We start from the raw sequence: 27,707 nt of genomic DNA on the forward strand, positions 1-27,707 counted from the left end.
AAAGATATAACCCTCTGGAGAAATGACCATCATCCAGTCTGTCCTGTTTCCATCAATCACTGTCTGGTTGGCCTCATTCATGAAGCATGACGGGGCCAGACATTAAGGTCTTTAGAGAGGCTCATCTGTGCTGTCTTTCCTCCATCCAGGACCTATAAAGGTCCAGAATGAGGGACAAACACATCTCTACAGACCTTTCACATCATGGAGATAAACTGTTCACATTTCTTCCTTCAGGCAGATGATACAGAGTGTTGTTAACAAAAAAAAAGACACCACAGACAATTCATTCCCCCGGGCTTTCACTTTGATGAACACTGTGAATGTTCATGTGTATGAGAGCCATGTAATGTCCATGTGTGCATGCTTACTGCTCTGACCCCCCTCCTCCTTTCAGGGTGGAGCCTGCTGGAGTGCAATGGTTGAGACCAGGTCTGAGGAAGTGTAAGTGTGTTTTTAATGGGATTCATGAAAACAAAGCAGCACACATTCAACCATCTTCATCATTCTGATGTCAGGAGTCATCATCAAAGTGTCAATCAATGAACAGATGATGGATCAATAACTGCAGCTGGATTGTGTTTGTTCTCTCCACCACCTTTTACTTCCGGCGCCCCCCGTGTACGGCAGCCTGTTACAGCAGCTCTGCTCATTCTGAGTTTCTTTCTTTCTTATGTTTTTCTTCTCGTAATTTTTTATAACTAACGTATTAGTAATTAGTTCTACCGTTTTGTGCTAGTTCTAGTCGTTTTTCTTAGTTTTTTTCTACTTTTTTCACCGGTGTCCGGGGACCCAGAGCAGGGATCCTTTGTTTACAGTAAGGATCAGCTGTTAGCGCTGCGTCCCGCAGCGGTACTGCCGGCAGACAGACCCGACATTCCCAGCGAGCTGAGGAGGAAAAGACGGGGGTGTCGTGCTGGGAAGGAGCGCTGTCACCCGAGAAGGAGATGTTATAGACCATCTCTCCCTTTTGCAATCATTGGAAACGTAAGATCTTTGCCCAATAAGATGGATGAGTTCAAGTCACTAACCTGGTCACAGAGGGAATAACGGCAATGTAGCATCATGATGCTAATGGATTCCTGGCTAACACTGCTAACTCCGGACACGAGTGTGATGCTACCAGGGTTCCAGCTGCTGCGGGCGAATAGGACGAGCGAGAGCGGTAAGAGGAAGGGATTGGGACTGGCAGTGTTTGTGAATGACAGATGGCGTAACCCTGGGCACATCAATGTAAAAGAACAACTCTGCAGCAGAGACACTGAGCTGTTAGCCGTTAGCATGCATCCGTACTACCTGCCCCGGGAATTCTCACATGTTATCGCGATAACAGCGTATGTCCCCCCCTCGGCCATCGCGGATGCAGCCTGTGACTCTCTCCACTCTGTGGTCAGCAGAGTGCAAACACAATCTCCGAGAGCCCTTCTTTTAATATCAGGGGACTAATCATGTCTCGCTGGACTCCACGCTGCCCATCTTCACCCAGTATGTGACCTGCCCAACCAGAGACAATAAAACACTGGACTTACTGTATGCCAATGCTGAAGAGGCATACAATTCATCACCTCTCCCTCCCCTGGGCAGACCTGATCACAACCTGGTGCACCTTGTCCCTGTGTATGAGCCCTTAGTGCGCAGGGAGCCACCAGCCACCCGCACAGTGCAGAGATGGTCGGAGGAGAGCGAGGAGGCTCTTAAGGATTGTTTTGAGTCCACTGTGTGGGTGGTGATCTGTGACGACCACGGAGAGGACATCGACAGTCTTACTACATGCATTACTTACTATATTAATTTCCGTGTGGATAACACCGTACCCACCAGGACTGTGCGGTGTTTCTCCAACAACAAACCTTGGATTACCCCAGAAATTAAAGCTGTCCTCAAGAAGCAGAGGAGGGCCTACGAATCTAGAGAGAAGGAGGAGCTGAAAAGGGTGCAGAGAAAGCTGAGGGGACTGATAAGGAATGGGAAGGACAGCTACAGGCAGAACATGGAGAACCAGCTTCAGCAAAACAACGTTGGCGAAGTCTGGAGAGGCCTCAGAACCATCTCGGGACACAAAGGTCAGAACTCTGCCTGGGAGGGATGTGAGGTGGGCAAATGAACTGAATCATTTCTTCAACAGATTTGATTCAGCCATGAGGCAGTCTCCAACATCGGCTGCAGACTCACCCACCCCCACTGCTGCTGTTCCACCTCTGACACCTCAGACACTTCACACCTCCTCTATTCACCCTGCTCACTCCTCCCCACCCCCAACAACAGCATCCAATACACACTCAACACAAGGCTCCAGCCTGTCTCTCTCAACCACCCAGGTTAGGAGGGAACTGAGGAGGATTAAAGCCAAGAAGGCAGCGGGTCCAGATGGCATCAGCTCGAGGGTCGTCAGGTCCTGCGCGGACCAACTGTGCGGTGTGATGGAGCACCTCTTCAACCTTAGCCTGAGGCTGGGAAGAGTCCCACAGCTCTGGAAAACCTCCCGTGTTGTACCAGTGCCAAAGACTTCACGCCTCAAGGACCTCAACAGCTATAGGCCGGTGACTCTGACATCCCACCTGATGAAGACCCTGGAGCGCTTGGTCCTGGCTCAGCTTCGGCGCCTTGTGAGCTCATCACTGGACCCACTTCAGTTTGCCTACCAGCCTGGCATTGGAGCGGATGATGCCGTCATTCACCTCCTACATCGCTCCCTCGCTCACCTGGAGACCGCTGGGAGCACTGTGAGAATCACGTTCTTTGTTTTCTCCAGTGCCTTCAACAGCATTCTTCCCTCGGTTCTGAAGGACAAGCTGGAGAACTCTGGAGTTGACCATCACCTCACTACCTGGATTTTGGACTACCTCACCGACCGACCACAGTATGTGAGGACTCAGGGCTGTGTGTCGGACAGGGTCATCTGCAGTACAGGGGCCCCACAGGGAACGGTTCTGGCTCCGTTCCTCTTCACCGTCTACACTGCAGACTTCTCCCACAACTCCACCCAGTGCTTCCTGCAGAAGTTCTCTGATGACTCTGCTATAGTCGGCCTCATCACTGATGGGGACGACAAGGAGTACAGAGGACTGACTCAGGACTTTGTGGACTGGTGTCAGCTGAACTACCTCCAGATCAAAGCCAGTAAAACCAAGGAGCTGGTGGTAGACTTCCGCAGGCACAAACATTCTCCACTGCAACCACTGAACATTCAAGGTATGGACATCGAGGCTGTGGACAGCTACAGGTACCTTGGTGTTCATCTGAACAGCAAACTGGACTGGACTCATAACTCAGACGCCCTCTACAGGAAAGGGCAGAGCAGGCTGTACCTGCTGCGGAGACTCAGGTCGTTTGGGTGGAGGCCCACTCCTGAAGACCTTCTATGACTCTGTGGTGGCCTCAGCCATCTTTTACGGTGTGGTCTGCTGGGGCGGCAGCATCTCTGCTGGGGACAGGAAGAGACTGAACAGGCTGATCCGAAGGGCCAGCTCTGTTCTAGGATGCCCTCTGGACCCAGTGGAGGTGGTGAGTGACAGGAGAATGGTGGCTAAGCTGTCATCCCTGTTGGACAACATCTCCCACCCCATGCATGAGACTGTGACAGCACTGAGCAGCTCCTTCAGTGGGAGACTGCGGCACCCACGGTGCGGGACGGAGAGATTTAGGGTTAGGGGGGGGTTAGGGTTAGGATTGGAAAGAAAATCCCTTCTCCGGAAGGAAAAGGAGCGTGCACGGTCCATCCCTCCCTGCGGTCCTCCGTACCCGTCCCAGAAGACTTGGCGGTCACGTTGGCGCCGGCGGCCATAGCGCACCACCGTCCAGCCGTCTTCCATGGCGTCCAGTATTTTTTTCTTTTTCTTCTTTTTTCAAAAATTAAATTTGTTCTCCCAAAAAAATGTTTTATTTTTAATGCAAACAAAAAACACTTTCCAAAAATGTGGAAAGGAAAAAATCACGTAAAAATAATAAAGAACAAAGGAAGGTGTGCCAAAAAAAACTGTTTATTTAAAAATAAACACAAAAAACACAACGTTTCAACCGTGTACGGTCTTCCTCAGGTGTGGCACACAGAAAACTGTAAGCTAGGGTTAGCTGGCAACAGTTGGACTGGCAGAGATGTGCTCCCATCGAGTGCCGAGTGGAAAATGAGCTCCTGTGCGAGCTCCGCCTTTTATACTCTCCCCTTGGTTGTGTAAAATCCCATTCGTCTTTTTTAAGTTTCGTTCGGTAAAAATGAATTTGGTCTTTATTTTTAATCTGCATTACATTTTAACTATTTTTTAGCCAAAAATAATATATTTGCACTCTATGAAATTACCTTTAATGAATTTTAAAGCCAAATTAATTTTTAATAACTGTTTTTATACCCAATGTGTTTTTAATCCATTTTTAACTGTAAATAATCTTGCAAACCCTATGAATTGTGCGAATAAATTTATGAGCCCTGTTTTTTAGAATTTTTAAGCCAATTTTTCAAATTTTTACTAATTTAATTCCCCATTATGAATTGATACATATGCAACCCTCATATTAAATACAAAAAATCAAAAGGGTTGGGTTTAGGATTAGGGTTAAAAATGAACTTAGGGTCAGGGTAGGGGAAATCGAGTTTGGGAGCCCGGTCCCCGAAGGGAGCCGGGCCCCGATGCACAGACCATACCTGCGCCCAACTCAGGTCCCCAGAAACCCCCAGCGAAGTTCCAGACAGGGTCCCATGGATGGGGTTGGAGAAGTGGGGGGTGGTAAGGGAGGAGGGGTAAAGAGGAGAGGAGGGAGGTTAAGGTCAGGGCCCATCTCCGGGGTTGGGGGTATGCCCAGTCCTCATCTCCAACTAGGTGTCCGGGCGGTTAAGGTTAGGGCCGGAATTGAGTTTTGTGTTCAGAAAGCAGAGTGGTTAAGGTTAGGGCTGGAGTCCAGTTTATTGCAGGGGTCACTGAGGTTGGGACGTGGGTTACGGCCCCGTCCTCCCTGGGGAGGACCGAGGTATGCACGGTCCTTCCCTCCCGGGCCCCTCCCTCCCCGGTCCCAAGAAGACCACTCCTGGTCTTGAAATTGGGGTCGATTAATATTGGTCTGCATACGGGAGCGACCCCTCCTCCCATAGCGGACCTGCTGCCACCCTCCATCAGCCATAATGGAGGGCTGGTGAAAATTTCAATATTTTTTTGTTATTTTTGTTGTTTTTTTGTTTTTGTTTTTTTTTTTTTTATTAAAAAATAAAACAATAAAAAAATAAAAGTAAAAAATTAAATTAAACTCTTACAAACTAAAAAGCCTTGCAAAAGGTTCAAAAACAAAAATCGTGTGCCGCTGTGGCGACGTTTCGACCGCTATTGGTCTTCTTCAGGCCTGGGCACACTAAAAAACTAAAATAGGTCTGCTGCTAAAAGAGCGACTGTCTCCGTTGAAGGGCAACGACAGAATGAGCCTGGCCTGCAGGCTTACCCCTTAAGTAAGCTCTGGCTCCGCCCCTACGGCTTCTGAATTTTAAACCAAAAGAAATCACCACAGTCTTAAATGAATTAAACAAAACGTTTAGGGTTAGGGTTAGGGGGTGGGTAACGGCCCCGTCCTCCCTGGGGAGGACCGAGGTATGCGCGGTCCTTCCCTCCTGGGCCCCTCCCTCCCCGGTCCCAAGAAGACCAATCCTGGTCTTGAGGTTGGGGTCGATAGGTATTGGCCTGCATACGGGAGCGACCCCTCCTCCCATAGCGGACCTGCTGCCACCCTCCATCAGCCATAATGGAGGGCTGGTGAAAATTTCAATATTTTTTTTGTTTTTTGTGTTTTTTAATTTTTTTGTATTTTTTGTATTATTAAAAAAATAATAAAATAAAAAAAATAAAAAAATAAAAAAATAAAAAAATAAAATAAAACTGTTACAAACTAAGGTTGCCTTTAAAAAGGTTCAAAAATAAAAAACGTGTGCCGCTGTGGCGACGTTTCGACCACTATTGGTCTTCTTCAGGCCTGGGCACACTCAAAACCAACTAAAATGCGTCTGCTGCAAAAGCGACTGTCTCCGTCGAAGGGCAACGAAAGAATGAGCCTGGCCTGCAGGCTCACCTCTTAAATAAGCTCTGGCTCCGCCCCCGCGGCTTCTAAAATTTAAACAAAAAGAAATCACCACAGTCTAAATGAATTAAACAAAACGTTTTTAAATCTTACCAACAAATTTTTAATAAACTAAAACCACACCATATGAACTAATATGAACTAAATGGTGTGTATATAAAATAAATTTACTATTTAAATAAAAACTTTTTAACCAAATTATTTATTTATTTATTTATGACAAGTATTTATTTATTTATGTATTTATTACCAAGTATTTATTCAAACTGTGTGTAAATTGTTATCACCCCTGAATTAGAACTTACAAAATTTATACATTAATATTTAAATTATTTACAATGAAATGTACAAAAACAAAATAAATGGGGGTGGGGGAAGGGGATGGGACTAGGGTTAGGAATAGGAGTAGGGAAGGGGATTGTGATAGGGTAAGGATATAGGACAGGGGTTGGGACAATGGGTTGGGGTTAGGGCTAGGAGTGGAAAAGGTGGTTAGGGGAAATCAAGTTTGGGAGCTCGGTCCCCGAAGGGGGCCGGGCTCCAGTGCACAGTCCATACCTGCTCTCACTTCAGGTGTCCAGGACTCCCCAGCATGACCAGAAAGAGGTTTAAAATGAAACCCTGTGAATGGGGTTAGAGAGGTGAGGGAGGAAAGATGAGGACAAATAATGGGGGATTAGGATTAGGATCCAAATTGAATAAATCCTAGGGTCCACTGAGGTTAGGTTTAGGGTCCATTTGAAGGGTGGGGGGATAATCAAGTCCTGCTATCCAATTAAGGGTTAAAGCGGTTAGGTTTAGAGCCAGAATTGAGTTTTGCATAGGGTCCGCTGAGGTTAGGTTTAGGGCCAGTTTCGGGGTAAGATGCTCCCCAGTTAGATTTGGGAAGAAGCTGAGATGTGCAGAATCAGGGGCAGTAGTAGTAGTTGATGTCCACCTCGAATTCACCTGGCAGGATGTCACATAAATAATACACTAACAGGCAGCATGACCATAATAAAGATTAGGATGAAAAACAATAACAGCAGAACAGTAATCAGAAGTGTCTATATACATTTGTGGGAGTGTATGCCCTTTTTAGGAAAATATTTTTTTCACTTTATATAAAAGGAGAGTTTTTTTCAAAAAATCCTGGGGTGTACAGTTACTGTGCAAAAGCTTAGCATCCCCAGTCGGATCACCTATAATCCAGTCAACCCGCTTTTTTGTTTTCTGGGGCCTCCTGTTAGAGTGCCCGGCTGTTGAATCAGTGAGGTTGATGAAGAAGGAGGAGACGAGGAGGAAGAAGAAGAGGAAGATTCCTCAGCTCTCTTCAGCTGGAGACGAGTTTGAACACAGGATTTAAATTTTTCCTGGTTATTGCGTGGCAGAACAGAGTAGGAAGCTGCAGGGGACTCGGGCAGCAATGTTGTTTTCTCCCTGCTGGTTTTGGTGGGGTAGATTCCCCTGTATGGGATCCATCACCTCAGCGTCCACACCTGTCAAAGGCTGCAGAGGCTGTGTGGATGGAGGTGGTCTCTCTCTGCTGGGATCCGTTGTAGTCGCCGTCGTCACCATGGTTACCGTGCTTGTTGTCGCAGGTGGAGTGTGGACCTGTGCCGTTTCCGTCACGGTGTGGCCAGTGTCCGGTCGTGGCGTGGTGGATCGCGTGCGTGGAGGAGTCGGCTGCTGTAATCCAATTGAGGGCTCAGCCGAACAGGGTGTATGAAGTTATCACCCACCTCAGTTTGTTTCGTAGGCTTGGTGGTCGTGTTGCCCGTTCTGTGGGTCTGGTGGATTCTGCCAGGTCTGCCTGCTGGGCCACAATGACAGCCCGGGTCTGCTCCAATGTCTCGGGCTGAAGGCGGCGGCCCAAATTCCTCCTGGCCCAGGATGACGCCACTTCAAAAGGCCTCCCATTCCTGGTCAGGAAACTCAAACAGGATTTTTACTAGTCTCAAAGCATTTTCCTCATAATGTGAGCGGAGAATTGAGATGGCTGTATCAGCCCAGTTTTAGCATTGTCTTCAATAAGAGTCTGTGTTCGTTTGCTGGGGACCGCTGGCTTAATCACAGTCATTAAGTCCTGGGCTATTTTGTTCAAAGAGGGCGGATATGCGTCCTTTGAAACATTTTAAGATGGTGCACTGATTTGATGAGTCTGTGAATAATTCGGACTTTGGCAGAAAAGTCCGGATCATCAGACGGTATTTTGTGTTTGGGAGGCTCAGTTCGTTCAGATCTGACGTGCTTCACATACCGTCTATCCTGCGCTGGACTCCGTTCAAAGCGTCGCTCGCGTTCGGTCCGGTCCCGGTGGCGGGCGGCATAGCAATCCGGGGCCGGCCGCTCTCTCTCTGGTTCCGCTGCCATGTGTAAGGGACCTCTCTTTCATCAAGGTGGTCACGTCCTCTTACCACCGATGCGTAGGTTCGGTGTCTGTTGCGGGATGGGTCGCTGGTCCGTCGGGCGATCTCCGGTCGCTCATGGAGTCGCGGCCCCTCTCCGGTCTCTGCGCCGTCGGACAACGGTCCACTGGTCCTCTGCTGTAAACGTGGTCATGTTTGCGGTTTCACCTGTGGCTTTAGCTTCACTAACTGGTATCTGATGGCCGTACTAGTGATGTTAAGCAGCCGTGCGCTAACGAATGACACTCACGTTTACTGGAATGATAATTCAGCGCTTTTATTTTTGCGCAATGCAACAAAAACATAAATATACAAAATACAAAAATACAAGCCCAAAAGGCGCAACGTTTCGGTTCCTGATGAACCTTCCTCAGGCTGGCTTGTAGAAAGTGCATAAAAGTTCAAAAAGAGAGAGAGAGTCCGTGCAGATCGCGTGCCGTACAGGGAGCGTCCAAAAGGTTGCCTGTGGGTTGGACCACATTTCCCACTATGCCTAGGGTATCCTGGCTTTCGAACCAATCAGAGTCCAACATTTGTCCGTTTAAAAGTCTCAGGGCTCTGATTGGTCGCGCCCACCAATGCTGCTTTCACGGACCTCTCTTTAACAAATATCAGTACTTAACATACATTGAAAATGAAATATAATACATTACAGTGTCATGTCATGTTTCTCACTCAAGGAAAGACAGTATAAGGCTGATAATACGCCGTTTGTGTATAAAAGAGTTCAAATAGGCCCATAGAGCATCATAGTGAGTGTACATCATATCAGTCTGGTACAGTACATTTTGATAATAATAACAACAGGTATGTGAAATATTGTTCCTCCCAACAAAGGGGTAAAAACAGCCACAGTAACAATTGGAGAACATAAGTGTGTAATATTCACACCGTAAACATTATTGTTCCAAACTTCTGACCCCCGCTTCAGTTGTGACAATAGTTTTTAGGGTGAGGACCTAATGAATTGTTTTTTATCACTTTCCTTCTAGGGCATTGCAGTGAGGGGTCCCGGAGGCACCCAAGCGAGTGATCAGGCGGCACGGGCCGTTAGGGGAAATCAAGTTTGGGAGCTCGGTCCCCGAAGGGGCCGGGCTCCAGTGCACAGTCCATACCTGCTCTCACTTCAGGTGTCCAGGACTCCCCAGCATGACCAGAAAGAGGTTTAAAATGAAACCCTGTGAATGGGGTTAGAGAGGTGAGGGAGGAAAGATGAGGACAAATAATGGGGGATTAGGATTAGGATCCAAATTGAATAAATCCTAGGGTCCACTGAGGTTAGGTTTAGGGTCCATTTGAAGGGTGGGGGATAATCAAGTCCTGCTATCCAATTAAGGGTTAAAGCGGTTAGGTTTAGAGCCAGAATTGAGTTTTGCATAGGGTCCGCTGAGGTTAGGTTTAGGGCCAGTTTCGGGGGTAGATGCTCCCCAGTTAGATTTGGGAAGAAGCTGAGATGTGCAGAATCAGGGGCAGTAGTAGTAGTTGATGTCCACCTCGAATTCACCTGGCAGGATGTCACATAAATAATACACTAACAGGCAGCATGACCATAATAAAGATTAGGATGAAAAACAATAACAGCAGAACAGTAATCAGAAGTGTCTATATACATTTGTGGGAGTGTATGCCCTTTTTAGAAAAATATTTTTTCACTTTATATAAAAGGAGAGTTTTTTTCAAAATCCTGGGGTGTACAGTTACTGTGCAAAGCTTAGCATCCCCAGTCGGATCACCTATAATCCAGTCAACCCGCTTTTTTTGTTTTCTGGGGCCTCCTGTTAGAGTGCCCGGCTGTTGAATCAGTGAGGTTGATGAAGAAGGAGGAGACGAGGAGGAAGAAGAAGAGGAAGATTCCTCAGCTCTCTTCAGCTGGAGACGAGTTTGAACACAGGATTTAAATTTTTCCTGGTTATTGCGTGGCAGAACAGAGTAGGAAGCTGCAGGGGACTCGGGCAGCAATGTTGTTTTCTCCTGCTGGTTTTGGTGGGGTAGATTCCCCTGTATGGGATCCATCACCTCAGCGTCCACACCTGTCAAAGGCTGCAGAGGCTGTGTGGATGGAGGTGGTCTCTCTCTGCTGGGATCCGTTGTAGTCGCCGTCGTCACCATGGTTACCGTGCTTGTCGCAGGTGGAGTGTGGACCTGTGCCGTTTCCGTCACGGTGTGGCCAGTGTCCGGTCGTGGCGTGGTGGATCGCGTGCGTGGAGGAGTCGGCTGCTGTAATCCAATTGAGGGCTCAGCCGGAACAGGGTGTATGAAGTTATCACCCACCTCAGTTTGTTTCGTAGGCTTGGTGGTCGTGTTGCCCGTTCTGTGGGTCTGGTGGATTCTGCCAGGTCTGCCTGCTGGGCCACAATGACAGCCCGGGTCTGCTCCAATGTCTCGGGCTGAAGGCGGCGGCCCAAATTCCTCCTGGCCCAGGATGACGCCACTTCAAAAGGGCCTCCCATTCCTGGTCAGGAAACTCAAACAGGATTTTTACTAGTCTCAAAGCATTTTCCTCATAATGTGAGCGGAGAATTGAGATGGCTGTATCAGCCCAGTTTTTAGCATTGTCTTCAATAAGAGTCTGTGTTCGTTTGCTGGGGACCGCTGGCTTAATCACAGTCATTAAGTCCTGGGCTATTTTGTTCAAAGAGGGCGGATATGCGTCCTTTGAAACATTTTTAAGATGGTGCACTGATTTGATGAGTCTGTGAATAATTCGGACTTTGGCAGAAAAGTCCGGATCATCAGACGGTATTTTGTGTTTGGGAGGCTCAGTTCGTTCAGATCTGACGTGCTTCACATACCGTCTATCCTGCGCTGGACTCCGTTCAAAGCGTCGCTCGCGTTCGGTCCGGTCCCGTGGCGGGCGGCATAGCAATCCGGGCCGGCCGCTCTCTCCTCTGGTTCCGCTGCCATGTGTAAGGGACCTCTCTTTCATCAAGGTGGTCACGTCCTCTTACCACCGATGCGTAGGTTCGGTGTCTGTTGCGGGATGGGTCGCTGGTCCGTCGGGCGATCTCCGGTCGCTCATGGAGTCGCGGCCCCCTCTCCGATCTCTGCGCCGTCGGACAACGGTCCACTGGTCCTCTGCTGTAAACGTGGTCATGTTTGCGGTTTCACCTGTGGCTTTAGCTTCACTAACTGGTATCTGATGGCCGTACTAGTGATGTTAAGCAGCCGTGCGCTAACGAATGACACTCACGTTTACTGGAATGATAATTCAGCGCTTTTATTTTTTTAGCGCAATGCAACAAAAACATAAATATACAAAATACAAAATACAAGCCCAAAAGGCGCAACGTTTCGGTTCCTGATGAACCTTCCTCAGGCTGGCTTGTAGAAAGTGCATAAAAGTTCAAAAAGAGAGAGAGAGTCCGCAGATCGCGTGCCGTACAGGGAGCGTCCAAAAGGTTGCCTGTGGGTTGGACCACATTTCCCACTATGCCTAGGGTATCCTGGCTTTCAACCAATCAGAGTCCAACATTTGTCCGTTTAAAAGTCTCAGGGCTCTGATTGGTCGCGCCCACCAATGCTGCTTTCACGGACCTCTCTTTAACAAATATCAGTACTTAACATACATTGAAAATGAAATATAATACATTACAGTGTCATGTCATGTTTCTCACTCAAGGAAAGACAGTATAAGGCTGATAATACGCCGTTTGTGTATAAAAGAGTTCAAATAGGCCCATAGAGCATCATAGTGAGTGTACATCATATCAGTCTGGTACAGTACATTTTGATAATAATAACAACAGGTATGTGAAATATTGTTCCTCCCAACAAAGGGGTAAAAAACAGCCACAGTAACAATTGGAGAACATAAGTGTGTAATATTCACACCGTAAACATTATTGTTCCAAACTTCTGACCCCGCTTCAGTTGTGACAATAGTTTTTAGGGTGAGGACCTAATGAATTGTTTTTTATCACTTTCCTTCTAGGGCATTGCAGTGAGGGGTCCCGGAGGCACCCAAGCGAGTGATCAGGCGGCACGGGCGGTTAGGGGAAATCAAGTTTGGGAGCTCGGTCCCCGAAGGGGCCGGGCTCCAGTGCACAGTCCATACCTGCTCTCACTTCAGGTGTCCAGGACTCCCCAGCATGACCAGAAAGAGGTTTAAAATGAAACCCTGTGAATGGGGTTAGAGAGGTGAGGGAGGAAAGATGAGGACAAATAATGGGGGATTAGGATTAGGATCCAAATTGAATAAATCCTAGGGTCCACTGAGGTTAGGTTTAGGGTCCATTTGAAGGGTGGGGGATAATCAAGTCCTGCTATCCAATTAAGGGTTAAAGCGGTTAGGTTTAGAGCCAGAATTGAGTTTTGCATAGGGTCCGCTGAGGTTAGGTTTAGGGCCAGTTTCGGGGTAAGATGCTCCCCAGTTAGATTTGGGAAGAAGCTGAGATGTGCAGAATCAGGGGCAGTAGTAGTAGTTGATGTCCACCTCGAATTCACCTGGCAGGATGTCACATAAATAATACACTAACAGGCAGCATGACCATAATAAAGATTAGGATGAAAAACAATAACAGCAGAACAGTAATCAGAAGTGTCTATATACATTTGTGGGAGTGTATGCCCTTTTAGGAAAATATTTTTTCACTTTATATAAAAGGAGAGTTTTTTCAAAAAATCCTGGGGTGTACAGTTACTGTGCAAAGCTTAGCATCCCCAGTCGGATCACCTATAATCCAGTCAACCCGCTTTTTTTTGTTTTCTGGGGCCTCCTGTTAGAGTGCCCGGCTGTTGAATCAGTGAGGTTGATGAAGAAGGAGGAGACGAGGAGGAAGAAGAAGAGGAAGATTCCTCAGCTCTCTTCAGCTGGAGACGAGTTTGAACACAGGATTTAAATTTTTCCTGGTTATTGCGTGGCAGAACAGAGTAGGAAGCTGCAGGGGACTCGGGCAGCAATGTTGTTTTCTCCCTGCTGGTTTTGGTGGGGTAGATTCCCCTGTATGGGATCCATCACCTCAGCGTCCACACCTGTCAAAGGCTGCAGAGGCTGTGTGGATGGAGGTGGTCTCTCTCTGCTGGGATCCGTTGTAGTCGCCGTCGTCACCATGGTTACCGTGCTTGTCGCAGGTGGAGTGTGGACCTGTGCCGTTTCCGTCACGGTGTGGCCAGTGTCCGGTCGTGGCGTGGTGGATCGCGTGCGTGGAGGAGTCGGCTGCTGTAATCCAATTGAGGGCTCAGCCGGAACAGGGTGTATGAAGTTATCACCCACCTCAGTTTGTTTCAGTAGGCTTGGTGGTCGTGTTGCCCCGTTCTGTGGGTCTGGTGGATTCTGCCAGGTCTGCCTGCTGGGCCACAATGACAGCCCGGGTCTGCTCCAATGTCTCGGGCTGAAGGCGGCGGCTCAAATTCCTCCTGGCCCAGGATGACGCCACTTCAAAAGGGCCTCCCATTCCTGGTCAGGAAACTCAAACAGGATTTTTACTAGTCTCAAAGCATTTTCCTCATAATGTGAGCGGAGAATTGAGATGGCTGTATCAGCCCAGTTTTAGCATTTGTCTTCAATAAGAGTCTGTGTTCGTTTGCTGGGGACCGCTGGCTTAATCACAGTCATTAAGTCCTGGGCTATTTTGTTCAAAGAGGGCGGATATGCGTCCTTTGAAACATTTTTAAGATGGTGCACTGATTTGATGAGTCTGTGAATAATTCGGACTTTGGCAGAAAAGTCCGGATCATCAGACGGTATTTTGTGTTTGGGAGGCTCAGTTCGTTCAGATCTGACGTGCTTCACATACCGTCTATCCTGCGCTGGACTCCGTTCAAAGCGTCGCTGCGCGTTCCGGTCCCGTGGCGGGCGGCATAGCAATCCGGGGCCGGCCGCTCTCTCTCTGGTTCCGCTGCCATGTGTAAGGGACCTCTCTTTCATCAAGGTGGTCACGTCCTCTTACCACCGATGCGTAGGTTCGGTGTCTGTTGCGGGATGGGTCGCTGGTCCGTCGGGCGATCTCCGGTCGCTCATGGAGTCGCGGCCCCTCTCCGGTCTCTGCGCCGTCGGACAACGGTCCACTGGTCCTCTGCTGTAAACGTGGTCATGTTTGCGGTTTCACCTGTGGCTTTAGCTTCACTAACTGGTATCTGATGGCCGTACTAGTGATGTTAAGCAGCCGTGCGCTAACGAATGACACTCACGTTTACTGGAATGATAATTCAGCGCTTTTATTTTTGCGCAATGCAACAAAAACATAAATATACAAAAATACAAAATACAAGCCCAAAAGGCGCAACGTTTCGGTTCCTGATGAACCTTCCTCAGGCTGGCTTGTAGAAAGTGCATAAAAGTTCAAAAAGAGAGAGAGAGAGTCCGGTGCAGATCGCGTGCCGTACAGGAGCGTCCAAAAGGTTGCCTGTGGGTTGGACCACATTTCCCACTATGCCTAGGGTATCCTGGCTTTCGAACCAATCAGAGTCCAACATTTGTCCGTTTAAAAGTCTCAGGGCTCTGATTGGTCGCGCCCACCAATGCTGCTTTCACGGACCTCTCTTTAACAAATATCAGTACTTAACATACATTGAAAATGAAATATAATACATTACAGTGTCATGTCATGTTTCTCACTCAAGGGAAAGACAGTATAAGGCTGATAATACGCCGTTTGTGTATAAAAGAGTTCAAATAGGCCCATAGAGCATCATAGTGAGTGTACATCATATCAGTCTGGTACAGTACATTTTGATAATAATAACAACAGGTATGTGAAATATTGTTCCTCCCAACAAAGGGGTAAAAAACAGCCACAGTAACAATTGGAGAACATAAGTGTGTAATATTCACACCGTAAACATTATTGTTCCAAACTTCTGACCCCGCTTCAGTTGTGACAATAGTTTTTAGGGTGAGGACCTAATGAATTGTTTTTATCACTTTCCTTCTAGGGCATTGCAGTGAGGGGTCCCGGAGGCACCCAAGCGAGTGATCAGGCGGCACGGGCGGTTAGGGAAATCAAGTTTGGGAGCTCGGTCCCCGAAGGGGGCCGGGCTCCAGTGCACAGTCCATACCTGCTCTCACTTCAGGTGTCCAGGACTCCCCCAGCATGACCAGAAAGAGGTTTAAAATGAAACCCTGTGAATGGGGTTAGAGAGGTGAGGGAGGAAAGATGAGGACAAATAATGGGGATTAGGATTAGGATCCAAATTGAATAAATCCTAGGGTCCACTGAGGTTAGGTTTAGGGTCCATTTGAAGGGTGGGGGATAATCAAGTCCTGCTATCCAATTAAGGGTTAAAGCGGTTAGGTTTAGAGCCAGAATTGAGTTTTGCATAGGGTCCGCTGAGGTTAGGTTTAGGGCCAGTTTCGGGGTAAGATGCTCCCCAGTTAGATTTGGGAAGAAGCTGAGATGTGCAGAATCAGGGGCAGTAGTAGTAGTTGATGTCCACCTCGAATTCACCTGGCAGGATGTCACATAAATAATACACTAACAGGCAGCATGACCATAATAAAGATTAGGATGAAAAACAATAACAGCAGAACAGTAATCAGAAGTGTCTATATACATTTGTGGGAGTGTATGCCCTTTTAGGAAAATATTTTTTCACTTTATATAAAAGGAGAGTTTTTTCAAAAATCCTGGGGTGTACAGTTACTGTGCAAAGCTTAGCATCCCCAGTCGGATCACCTATAATCCAGTCAACCCGCTTTTTTTTGTTTTCTGGGGCCTCCTGTTAGAGTGCCCGGCTGTTGAATCAGTGAGGTTGATGAAGAAGGAGGAGACGAGGAGGAAGAAGAAGAGGAAGATTCCTCAGCTCTCTTCAGCTGGAGACGAGTTTGAACACAGGATTTAAATTTTCCTGGTTATTGCGTGGCAGAACAGAGTAGGAAGCTGCAGGGGACTCGGGCAGCAATGTTGTTTTCTCCTGCTGGTTTTGGTGGGGTAGATTCCCCTGTATGGGATCCATCACCTCAGCGTCCACACCTGTCAAAGGCTGCAGAGGCTGTGTGGATGGAGGTGGTCTCTCTGCTGGGATCCGTTGTAGTCGCCGTCGTCACCATGGTTACCGTGCTTGTCGCAGGTGGAGTGTGGACCTGTGCCGTTTCCGTCACGGTGTGGCCAGTGTCCGGTCGTGGCGTGGTGGATCGCGTGCGTGGAGGAGTCGGCTGCTGTAATCCAATTGAGGGCTCAGCCGGAACAGGGTGTATGAAGTTATCACCCACCTCAGTTTGTTTCGTAGGCTTGGTGGTCGTGTTGCCCCGTTCTGTGGGTCTGGTGGATTCTGCCAGGTCTGCCTGCTGGGCCACAATGACAGCCCGGGTCTGCTCCAATGTCTCGGGCTGAAGGCGGCGGCCCAAATTCCTCCTGGCCCAGGATGACGCCACTTCAAAAGGGCCTCCCATTCCTGGTCAGGAAACTCAAACAGGATTTTTACTAGTCTCAAAGCATTTTCCTCATAATGTGAGCGGAGAATTGAGATGGCTGTATCAGCCCAGTTTTTAGCATTGTCTTCAATAAGAGTCTGTGTTCGTTTGCTGGGGACCGCTGGCTTAATCACAGTCATTAAGTCCTGGGCTATTTTGTTCAAAGAGGGCGGATATGCGTCCTTTGAAACATTTTAAGATGGTGCACTGATTTGATGAGTCTGTGAATAATTCGGACTTTGGCAGAAAAGTCCGGATCATCAGACGGTATTTTGTGTTTGGGAGGCTCAGTTCGTTCAGATCTGACGTGCTTCACATACCGTCTATCCTGCGCTGGACTCCGTTCAAAGCGTCGCTCGCGTTCGGTCCGGTCCCGTGGCGGGCGGCATAGCAATCCGGGCCGGCCGCTCTCCTCTGGTTCCGCTGCCATGTGTAAGGGACCTCTCTTTCATCAAGGTGGTCACGTCCTCTTACCACCGATGCGTAGGTTCGGTGTCTGTTGCGGGATGGGTCGCTGGTCCGTCGGGCGATCTCCGGTCGCTCATGGAGTCGCGGCCCCTCTCCGGTCTCTGCGCCGTCGGACAACGGTCCACTGGTCCTCTGCTGTAAACGTGGTCATGTTTGCGGTTTCACCTGTGGCTTTAGCTTCACTAACTGGTATCTGATGGCCGTACTAGTGATGTTAAGCAGCCGTGCGCTAACGAATGACACTCACGTTTACTGGAATGATAATTCAGCGCTTTTATTTTTAAGCGCAATGCAACAAAAACATAAATATACAAAATACAAAAAATACAAGCCCAAAAGGCGCAACGTTTCGGTTCCTGATGAACCTTCCTCAGGCTGGCTTGTAGAAAGTGCATAAAAGTTCAAAAAGAGAGAGAGAGAGTCCGGTGCAGATCGCGTGCCGTACAGGGAGCGTCCAAAAGGTTGCCTGTGGGTTGGACCACATTTCCCACTATGCCTAGGGTATCCTGGCTTTCGAACCAATCAGAGTCCAACATTTGTCCGTTTAAAAGTCTCAGGGCTCTGATTGGTCGCGCCCACCAATGCTGCTTTCACGGACCTCTCTTTAACAAATATCAGTACTTAACATACATTGAAAATGAAATATAATACATTACAGTGTCATGTCATGTTTCTCACTCAAGGAAAGACAGTATAAGGCTGATAATACGCCGTTTGTGTATAAAAAGAGTTCAAATAGGCCCATAGAGCATCATAGTGAGTGTACATCATATCAGTCTGGTACAGTACATTTTGATAATAATAACAACAGGTATGTGAAATATTGTTCCTCCCAACAAAGGGGTAAAAAACAGCCACAGTAACAATTGGAGAACATAAGTGTGTAATATTCACACCGTAAACATTATTGTTCCAAACTTCTGACCCCGCTTCAGTTGTGACAATAGTTTTTAGGGTGAGGACCTAATGAATTGTTTTTATCACTTTCCTTCTAGGGCATTGCAGTGAGGGGTCCCGGAGGCACCCAAGCGAGTGATCAGGCGGCACGGGCCGGTTAGGGGAAATCAAGTTTGGGAGCTCGGTCCCGAAGGGGCCGGGCTCCAGTGCACAGTCCATACCTGCTCTCACTTCAGGTGTCCAGGACTCCCCAGCATGACCAGAAAGAGGTTTAAAATGAAACCCTGTGAATGGGGTTAGAGAGGTGAGGGAGGAAAGATGAGGACAAATAATGGGGGATTAGGATTAGGATCCAAATTGAATAAATCCTAGGGTCCACTGAGGTTAGGTTTAGGGTCCATTTGAAGGGTGGGGGATAATCAAGTCCTGCTATCCAATTAAGGGTTAAAGCGGTTAGGTTTAGAGCCAGAATTGAGTTTTGCATAGGGTCCGCTGAGGTTAGGTTTAGGGCCAGTTTCGGGGTAAGATGCTCCCCAGTTAGATTTGGGAAGAAGCTGAGATGTGCAGAATCAGGGGCAGTAGTAGTAGTTGATGTCCACCTCGAATTCACCTGGCAGGATGTCACATAAATAATACACTAACAGGCAGCATGACCATAATAAAGATTAGGATGAAAAACAATAACAGCAGAACAGTAATCAGAAGTGTCTATATACATTTGTGGGAGTGTATGCCCTTTTTAGAAAATATTTTTTTTCACTTTATATAAAAGGAGAGTTTTTTCAAAAAAATCCTGGGGTGTACAGTTACTGTGCAAAGCTTAGCATCCCCAGTCGGATCACCTATAATCCAGTCAACCCGCTTTTTTTGTTTTCTGGGGCCTCCTGTTAGAGTGCCCGGCTGTTGAATCAGTGAGGTTGATGAAGAAGGAGGAGACGAGGAGGAAGAAGAAGAGGAAGATTCCTCAGCTCTCTTCAGCTGGAGACGAGTTTGAACACAGGATTTAAATTTTTCCTGGTTATTGCGTGGCAGAACAGAGTAGGAAGCTGCAGGGGACTCGGGCAGCAATGTTGTTTTCTCCCTGCTGGTTTTGGTGGGGTAGATTCCCCTGTATGGGATCCATCACCTCAGCGTCCACACCTGTCAAAGGCTGCAGAGGCTGTGTGGATGGAGGTGGTCTCTCTGCTGGGATCCGTTGTAGTCGCCGTCGTCACCATGGTTACCGTGCTTGTCGCAGGTGGAGTGTGGACCTGTGCCGTTTCCGTCACGGTGTGGCCAGTGTCCGGTCGTGGCGTGGTGGATCGCGTGCGTGGAGGAGTCGGCTGCTGTAATCCAATTGAGGGCTCAGCCGGAACAGGGTGTATGAAGTTATCACCCACCTCAGTTTGTTTCGTAGGCTTGGTGGTCGTGTTGCCCCGTTCTGTGGGTCTGGTGGATTCTGCCAGGTCTGCCTGCTGGGCCACAATGACAGCCCGGGTCTGCTCCAATGTCTCGGGCTGAAGGCGGCGGCCCAAATTCCTCCTGGCCCAGGATGACGCCACTTCAAAAGGGCCTCCCCATTCCTGGTCAGGAAACTCAAACAGGATTTTTACTAGTCTCAAAGCATTTTCCTCATAATGTGAGCGGAGAATTGAGATGGCTGTATCAGCCCAGTTTTTAGCATTGTCTTCAATAAGAGTCTGTGTTCGTTTGCTGGGGACCGCTGGCTTAATCACAGTCATTAAGTCCTGGGCTATTTTGTTCAAAGAGGGCGGATATGCGTCCTTTGAAACATTTTTAAGATGGTGCACTGATTTGATGAGTCTGTGAATAATTCGGACTTTGGCAGAAAAGTCCGGATCATCAGACGGTATTTTGTGTTTGGGAGGCTCAGTTCGTTCAGATCTGACGTGCTTCACATACCGTCTATCCTGCGCTGGACTCCGTTCAAAGCGTCGCTCGCGTTCGGTCCGGTCCCGGTGGCGGGCGGCATAGCAATCCGGGGCGGCCGCTCTCTCTCTGGTTCCGCTGCCATGTGTAAGGGACCTCTCTTTCATCAAGGTGGTCACGTCCTCTTACCACCGATGCGTAGGTTCGGTGTCTGTTGCGGGATGGGTCGCTGGTCCGTCGGGGCGATCTCCGGTCGCTCATGGAGTCGCGGCCCCCTCTCCGGTCTCTGCGCCGTCGGACAACGGTCCACTGGTCCTCTGCTGTAAACGTGGTCATGTTTGCGGTTTCACCTGTGGCTTTAGCTTCACTAACTGGTATCTGATGGCCGTACTAGTGATGTTAAGCAGCCGTGCGCTAACGAATGACACTCACGTTTACTGGAATGATAATTCAGCGCTTTTATTTTTGCGCAATGCAACAAAAACATAAATATACAAAAATACAAAAATACAAGCCCAAAAGGCGCAACGTTTCGGTTCCTGATGAACCTTCCTCAGGCTGGCTTGTAGAAAGTGCATAAAAGTTCAAAAAGAGAGAGAGAGTCCGTGCAGATCGCGTGCCGTACAGGGAGCGTCCAAAAAGGTTGCCTGTGGGTTGGACCACATTTCCCACTATGCCTAGGGTATCCTGGCTTTCGAACCAATCAGAGTCCAACATTTGTCCGTTTAAAAGTCTCAGGGCTCTGATTGGTCGCGCCCACCAATGCTGCTTTCACGGACCTCTCTTTAACAAATATCAGTACTTAACATACATTGAAAATGAAATATAATACATTACAGTGTCATGTCATGTTTCTCACTCAAGGGAAAGACAGTATAAGGCTGATAATACGCCGTTTGTGTATAAAAGAGTTCAAATAGGCCCATAGAGCATCATAGTGAGTGTACATCATATCAGTCTGGTACAGTACATTTTGATAATAATAACAACAGGTATGTGAAATATTGTTCCTCCCAACAAAGGGGTAAAAAAACAGCCACAGTAACAATTGGAGAACATAAGTGTGTAATATTCACACCGTAAACATTATTGTTCCAAACTTCTGACCCCCGCTTCAGTTGTGACAATAGTTTTTAGGGTGAGGACCTAATGAATTGTTTTTTATCACTTTCCTTCTAGGGCATTGCAGTGAGGGGTCCCGGAGGCACCCAAGCGAGTGATCAGGCGGCACGGGCCGGTTAGGGGAAATCAAGTTTGGGAGCTCGGTCCCCGAAGGGGGCCGGGCTCCAGTGCACAGTCCATACCTGCTCTCACTTCAGGTGTCCAGGACTCCCCCAGCATGACCAGAAAGAGGTTTAAAATGAAACCCTGTGAATGGGGTTAGAGAGGTGAGGGGAGGAAAGATGAGGACAAATAATGGGGGATTAGGATTAGGATCCAAATTGAATAAATCCTAGGGTCCACTGAGGTTAGGTTTAGGGTCCATTTGAAGGGTGGGGGGATAATCAAGTCCTGCTATCCAATTAAGGGTTAAAGCGGTTAGGTTTAGAGCCAGAATTGAGTTTTGCATAGGGTCCGCTGAGGTTAGGTTTAGGGCCAGTTTCGGGGGTAAGATGCTCCCCAGTTAGATTTGGGAAGAAGCTGAGATGTGCAGAATCAGGGGCAGTAGTAGTAGTTGATGTCCACCTCGAATTCACCTGGCAGGATGTCACATAAATAATACACTAACAGGCAGCATGACCATAATAAAGATTAGGATGAAAAACAATAACAGCAGAACAGTAATCAGAAGTGTCTATATACATTTGTGGGAGTGTATGCCCTTTTTAGGAAAATATTTTTTTCACTTTATATAAAAGGAGAGTTTTTTTCAAAAAATCCTGGGGTGTACAGTTACTGTGCAAAGCTTAGCATCCCCAGTCGGATCACCTATAATCCAGTCAACCCGCTTTTTTGTTTTCTGGGGCCTCCTGTTAGAGTGCCCGGCTGTTGAATCAGTGAGGTTGATGAAGAAGGAGGAGACGAGGAGGAAGAAGAAGAGGAAGATTCCTCAGCTCTCTTCAGCTGGAGACGAGTTTGAACACAGGATTTAAATTTTTCCTGGTTATTGCGTGGCAGAACAGAGTAGGAAGCTGCAGGGGACTCGGGCAGCAATGTTGTTTTCTCCCTGCTGGTTTTGGTGGGGTAGATTCCCCTGTATGGGATCCATCACCTCAGCGTCCACACCTGTCAAAGGCTGCAGAGGCTGTGTGGATGGAGGTGGTCTCTCTCTGCTGGGATCCGTTGTAGTCGCCGTCGTCACCATGGTTACCGTGCTTGTCGCAGGTGGAGTGTGGACCTGTGCCGTTTCCGTCACGGTGTGGCCAGTGTCCGGTCGTGGCGTGGTGGATCGCGTGCGTGGAGGAGTCGGCTGCTGTAATCCAATTGAGGGCTCAGCCGGAACAGGGTGTATGAAGTTATCACCCACCTCAGTTTGTTTCGTAGGCTTGGTGGTCGTGTTGCCCGTTCTGTGGGTCTGGTGGATTCTGCCAGGTCTGCCTGCTGGGCCACAATGACAGCCCGGTCTGCTCCAATGTCTCGGGCTGAAGGCGGCGGCCCAAATTCCTCCTGGCCCAGGATGACGCCACTTCAAAAGGGCCTCCCCATTCCTGGTCAGGAAACTCAAACAGGATTTTTACTAGTCTCAAAGCATTTTCCTCATAATGTGAGCGGAGAATTGAGATGGCTGTATCAGCCCAGTTTTTAGCATTGTCTTCAATAAGAGTCTGTGTTCGTTTGCTGGGGACCGCTGGCTTAATCACAGTCATTAAGTCCTGGGCTATTTTGTTCAAAGAGGGCGGATATGCGTCCTTTGAAACATTTTAAGATGGTGCACTGATTTGATGAGTCTGTGAATAATTCGGACTTTGGCAGAAAAGTCCGGATCATCAGACGGTATTTTGTGTTTGGGAGGCTCAGTTCGTTCAGATCTGACGTGCTTCACATACCGTCTATCCTGCGCTGGACTCCGTTCAAAGCGTCGCTCGCGTTCGGTCCGGTCCCGGTGGCGGGCGGCATAGCAATCCGGGGCCGGCCGCTCTCTCCTCTGGTTCCGCTGCCATGTGTAAGGACCTCTCTTTCATCAAGGTGGTCACGTCCTCTTACCACCGATGCGTAGGTTCGGTGTCTGTTGCGGGATGGGTCGCTGGTCCGTCGGGCGATCTCCGGTCGCTCATGGAGTCGCGGCCCCTCTCCGATCTCTGCGCCGTCGGACAACGGTCCACTGGTCCTCTGCTGTAAACGTGGTCATGTTTGCGGTTTCACCTGTGGCTTTAGCTTCACTAACTGGTATCTGATGGCCGTACTAGTGATGTTAAGCAGCCGTGCGCTAACGAATGACACTCACGTTTACTGGAATGATAATTCAGCGCTTTTATTTTTTGGCGCGCAATGCAACAAAAACATAAATATACAAAAATACAAAAATACAAGCCCAAAAGGCGCAACGTTTGATTCCTGATGAACCTTCCTCAGGCTGGCTTGTAGAAAGTGCATAAAAGTTCAAAAGAGAGAGAGAGAGTCCGGTGCAGATCGCGTGCCGTACAGGGAGCGTCCAAAAGGTTGCCTGTGGGTTGGACCACATTTCCCACTATGCCTAGGGTATCCTGGCTTTCGAACCAATCAGAGTCCAACATTTGTCCGTTTAAAAGTCTCAGGGCTCTGATTGGTCGCGCCCACCAATGCTGCTTTCACGGACCTCTCTTTAACAAATATCAGTACTTAACATACATTGAAAATGAAATATAATACATTACAGTGTCATGTCATGTTTCTCACTCAAGGAAAGACAGTATAAGGCTGATAATACGCCGTTTGTGTATAAAAGAGTTCAAATAGGCCCATAGAGCATCATAGTGAGTGTACATCATATCAGTCTGGTACAGTACATTTTGATAATAATAACAACAGGTATGTGAAATATTGTTCCTCCCAACAAAGGGGTAAAAACAGCCACAGTAACAATTGGAGAACATAAGTGTGTAATATTCACACCGTAAACATTATTGTTCCAAACTTCTGACCCCGCTTCAGTTGTGACAATAGTTTTTAGGGTGAGGACCTAATGAATTGTTTTTATCACTTTCCTTCTAGGGCATTGCAGTGAGGGGTCCCGGAGGCACCCAAGCGAGTGATCAGGCGGCACGGGCGGTTAGGGAAATCAAGTTTGGGAGCTCGGTCCCGAAGGGGCCGGGCTCCAGTGCACAGTCCATACCTGCTCTCACTTCAGGTGTCCAGGACTCCCCAGCATGACCAGAAAGAGGTTTAAAATGAAACCCTGTGAATGGGGTTAGAGAGGTGAGGGAGGAAAGATGAGGACAAATAATGGGGGATTAGGATTAGGATCCAAATTGAATAAATCCTAGGGTCCACTGAGGTTAGGTTTAGGGTCCATTTGAAGGGTGGGGGATAATCAAGTCCTGCTATCCAATTAAGGGTTAAAGCGGTTAGGTTTAGAGCCAGAATTGAGTTTTGCATAGGGTCCGCTGAGGTTAGGTTTAGGGCCAGTTTCGGGGGTAAGATGCTCCCCAGTTAGATTTGGGAAGAAGCTGAGATGTGCAGAATCAGGGGCAGTAGTAGTAGTTGATGTCCACCTCGAATTCACCTGGCAGGATGTCACATAAATAATACACTAACAGGCAGCATGACCATAATAAAGATTAGGATGAAAAACAATAACAGCAGAACAGTAATCAGAAGTGTCTATATACATTTGTGGGAGTGTATGCCCTTTTTAGGAAAATATTTTTTCACTTTATATAAAAGGAGAGTTTTTTCAAAAAATCCTGGGGTGTACAGTTACTGTGCAAAGCTTAGCATCCCCAGTCGGATCACCTATAATCCAGTCAACCCGCTTTTTTGTTTTCTGGGGCCTCCTGTTAGAGTGCCCGGCTGTTGAATCAGTGAGGTTGATGAAGAAGGAGGAGACGAGGAGGAAGAAGAAGAGGAAGATTCCTCAGCTCTCTTCAGCTGGAGACGAGTTTGAACACAGGATTTAAATTTTTCCTGGTTATTGCGTGGCAGAACAGAGTAGGAAGCTGCAGGGGACTCGGGCAGCAATGTTGTTTTCTCCTGCTGGTTTTGGTGGGGTAGATTCCCCCTGTATGGGATCCATCACCTCAGCGTCCACACCTGTCAAAGGCTGCAGAGGCTGTGTGGATGGAGGTGGTCTCTCTCTGCTGGGATCCGTTGTAGTCGCCGTCGTCACCATGGTTACCGTGCTTGTCGCAGGTGGAGTGTGGACCTGTGCCGTTTCCGTCACGGTGTGGCCAGTGTCCGGTCGTGGCGTGGTGGATCGCGTGCGTGGAGGAGTCGGCTGCTGTAATCCAATTGAGGGCTCAGCCGGAACAGGGTGTATGAAGTTATCACCCACCTCAGTTTGTTTCGTAGGCTTGGTGGTCGTGTTGCCCGTTCTGTGGGTCTGGTGGATTCTGCCAGGTCTGCCTGCTGGGCCACAATGACAGCCCGGGTCTGCTCCAATGTCTCGGGCTGAAGGCGGCGGCCCAAATTCCTCCTGGCCCAGGATGACGCCACTTCAAAAGGGCCTCCCATTCCTGGTCAGGAAACTCAAACAGGATTTTTACTAGTCTCAAAGCATTTTCCTCATAATGTGAGCGGAGAATTGAGATGGCTGTATCAGCCCAGTTTTTAGCATTGTCTTCAATAAGAGTCTGTGTTCGTTTGCTGGGGACCGCTGGCTTAATCACAGTCATTAAGTCCTGGGCTATTTTGTTCAAAGAGGGCGGATATGCGTCCTTTGAAACATTTTAAGATGGTGCACTGATTTGATGAGTCTGTGAATAATTCGGACTTTGGCAGAAAAGTCCGGATCATCAGACGGTATTTTGTGTTTGGGAGGCTCAGTTCGTTCAGATCTGACGTGCTTCACATACCGTCTATCCTGCGCTGGACTCCGTTCAAAGCGTCGCTCGCGTTCGGTCCGGTCCCGGTGGCGGGCGGCATAGCAATCCGGGGCCGGCCGCTCTCTCCTCTGGTTCCGCTGCCATGTGTAAGGGACCTCTCTTTCATCAAGGTGGTCACGTCCTCTTACCACCGATGCGTAGGTTCGGTGTCTGTTGCGGGATGGGTCGCTGGTCCGTCGGGCGATCTCCGGTCGCTCATGGAGTCGCGGCCCCTCTCCGTTCTCTGCGCCGTCGGACAACGGTCCACTGGTCCTCTGCTGTAAACGTGGTCATGTTTGCGGTTTCACCTGTGGCTTTAGCTTCACTAACTGGTATCTGATGGCCGTACTAGTGATGTTAAGCAGCCGTGCGCTAACGAATGACACTCACGTTTACTGGAATGATAATTCAGCGCTTTTATTTTTGCGCAATGCAACAAAAACATAAATATACAAAAATACAAAAATACAAGCCCAAAAGGCGCAACGTTTCGGGTTCCTGATGAACCTTCCTCAGGCTGGCTTGTAGAAAGTGCATAAAAGTTCAAAAAAGAGAGAGAGAGAGTCCGGTGCAGATCGCGTGCCGTACAGGGAGCGTCCAAAAAGGTTGCCTGTGGGTTGGACCACATTTCCCACTATGCCTAGGGTATCCTGGCTTTCGAACCAATCAGAGTCCAACATTTGTCCGTTTAAAAGTCTCAGGGCTCTGATTGGTCGCGCCCACCAATGCTGCTTTCACGGACCTCTCTTTAACAAATATCAGTACTTAACATACATTGAAAATGAAATATAATACATTACAGTGTCATGTCATGTTTCTCACTCAAGGAAAGACAGTATAAGGCTGATAATACGCCGTTTGTGTATAAAAAGAGTTCAAATAGGCCCATAGAGCATCATAGTGAGTGTACATCATATCAGTCTGGTACAGTACATTTTGATAATAATAACAACAGGTATGTGAAATATTGTTCCTCCCAACAAAGGGGTAAAAAAACAGCCACAGTAACAATTGGAGAACATAAGTGTGTAATATTCACACCGTAAACATTATTGTTCCAAACTTCTGACCCCGCTTCAGTTGTGACAATAGTTTTTAGGTGAGGACCTAATGAATTGTTTTTTATCACTTTCCTTCTAGGGCATTGCAGTGAGGGGTCCCGGAGGCACCCAAGCGAGTGATCAGGCGGCACGGGCCGGTTAGGGGAAATCAAGTTTGGGAGCTCGGTCCCCGAAGGGGGCCGGGCTCCAGTGCACAGTCCATACCTGCTCTCACTTCAGGTGTCCAGGACTCCCCCAGCATGACCAGAAAGAGGTTTAAAATGAAACCCTGTGAATGGGGTTAGAGAGGTGAGGGGAGGAAAGATGAGGACAAATAATGGGGGATTAGGATTAGGATCCAAATTGAATAAATCCTAGGGTCCACTGAGGTTAGGTTTAGGGTCCATTTGAAGGGTGGGGGATAATCAAGTCCTGCTATCCAATTAAGGGTTAAAGCGGTTAGGTTTAGAGCCAGAATTGAGTTTTGCATAGGGTCCGCTGAGGTTAGGTTTTAGGGCCAGTTTCGGGGTAAGATGCTCCCCAGTTAGATTTGGGAAGAAGCTGAGATGTGCAGAATCAGGGGCAGTAGTAGTAGTTGATGTCCACCTCGAATTCACCTGGCAGGATGTCACATAAATAATACACTAACAGGCAGCATGACCATAATAAAGATTAGGATGAAAAACAATAACAGCAGAACAGT

The sequence above is a fragment of the Oreochromis aureus genome, linkage group 7 (genome assembly GCF_013358895.1).
Source record: "Oreochromis aureus strain Israel breed Guangdong linkage group 7, ZZ_aureus, whole genome shotgun sequence".
Taxonomy (NCBI): domain Eukaryota; kingdom Metazoa; phylum Chordata; class Actinopteri; order Cichliformes; family Cichlidae; genus Oreochromis; species Oreochromis aureus.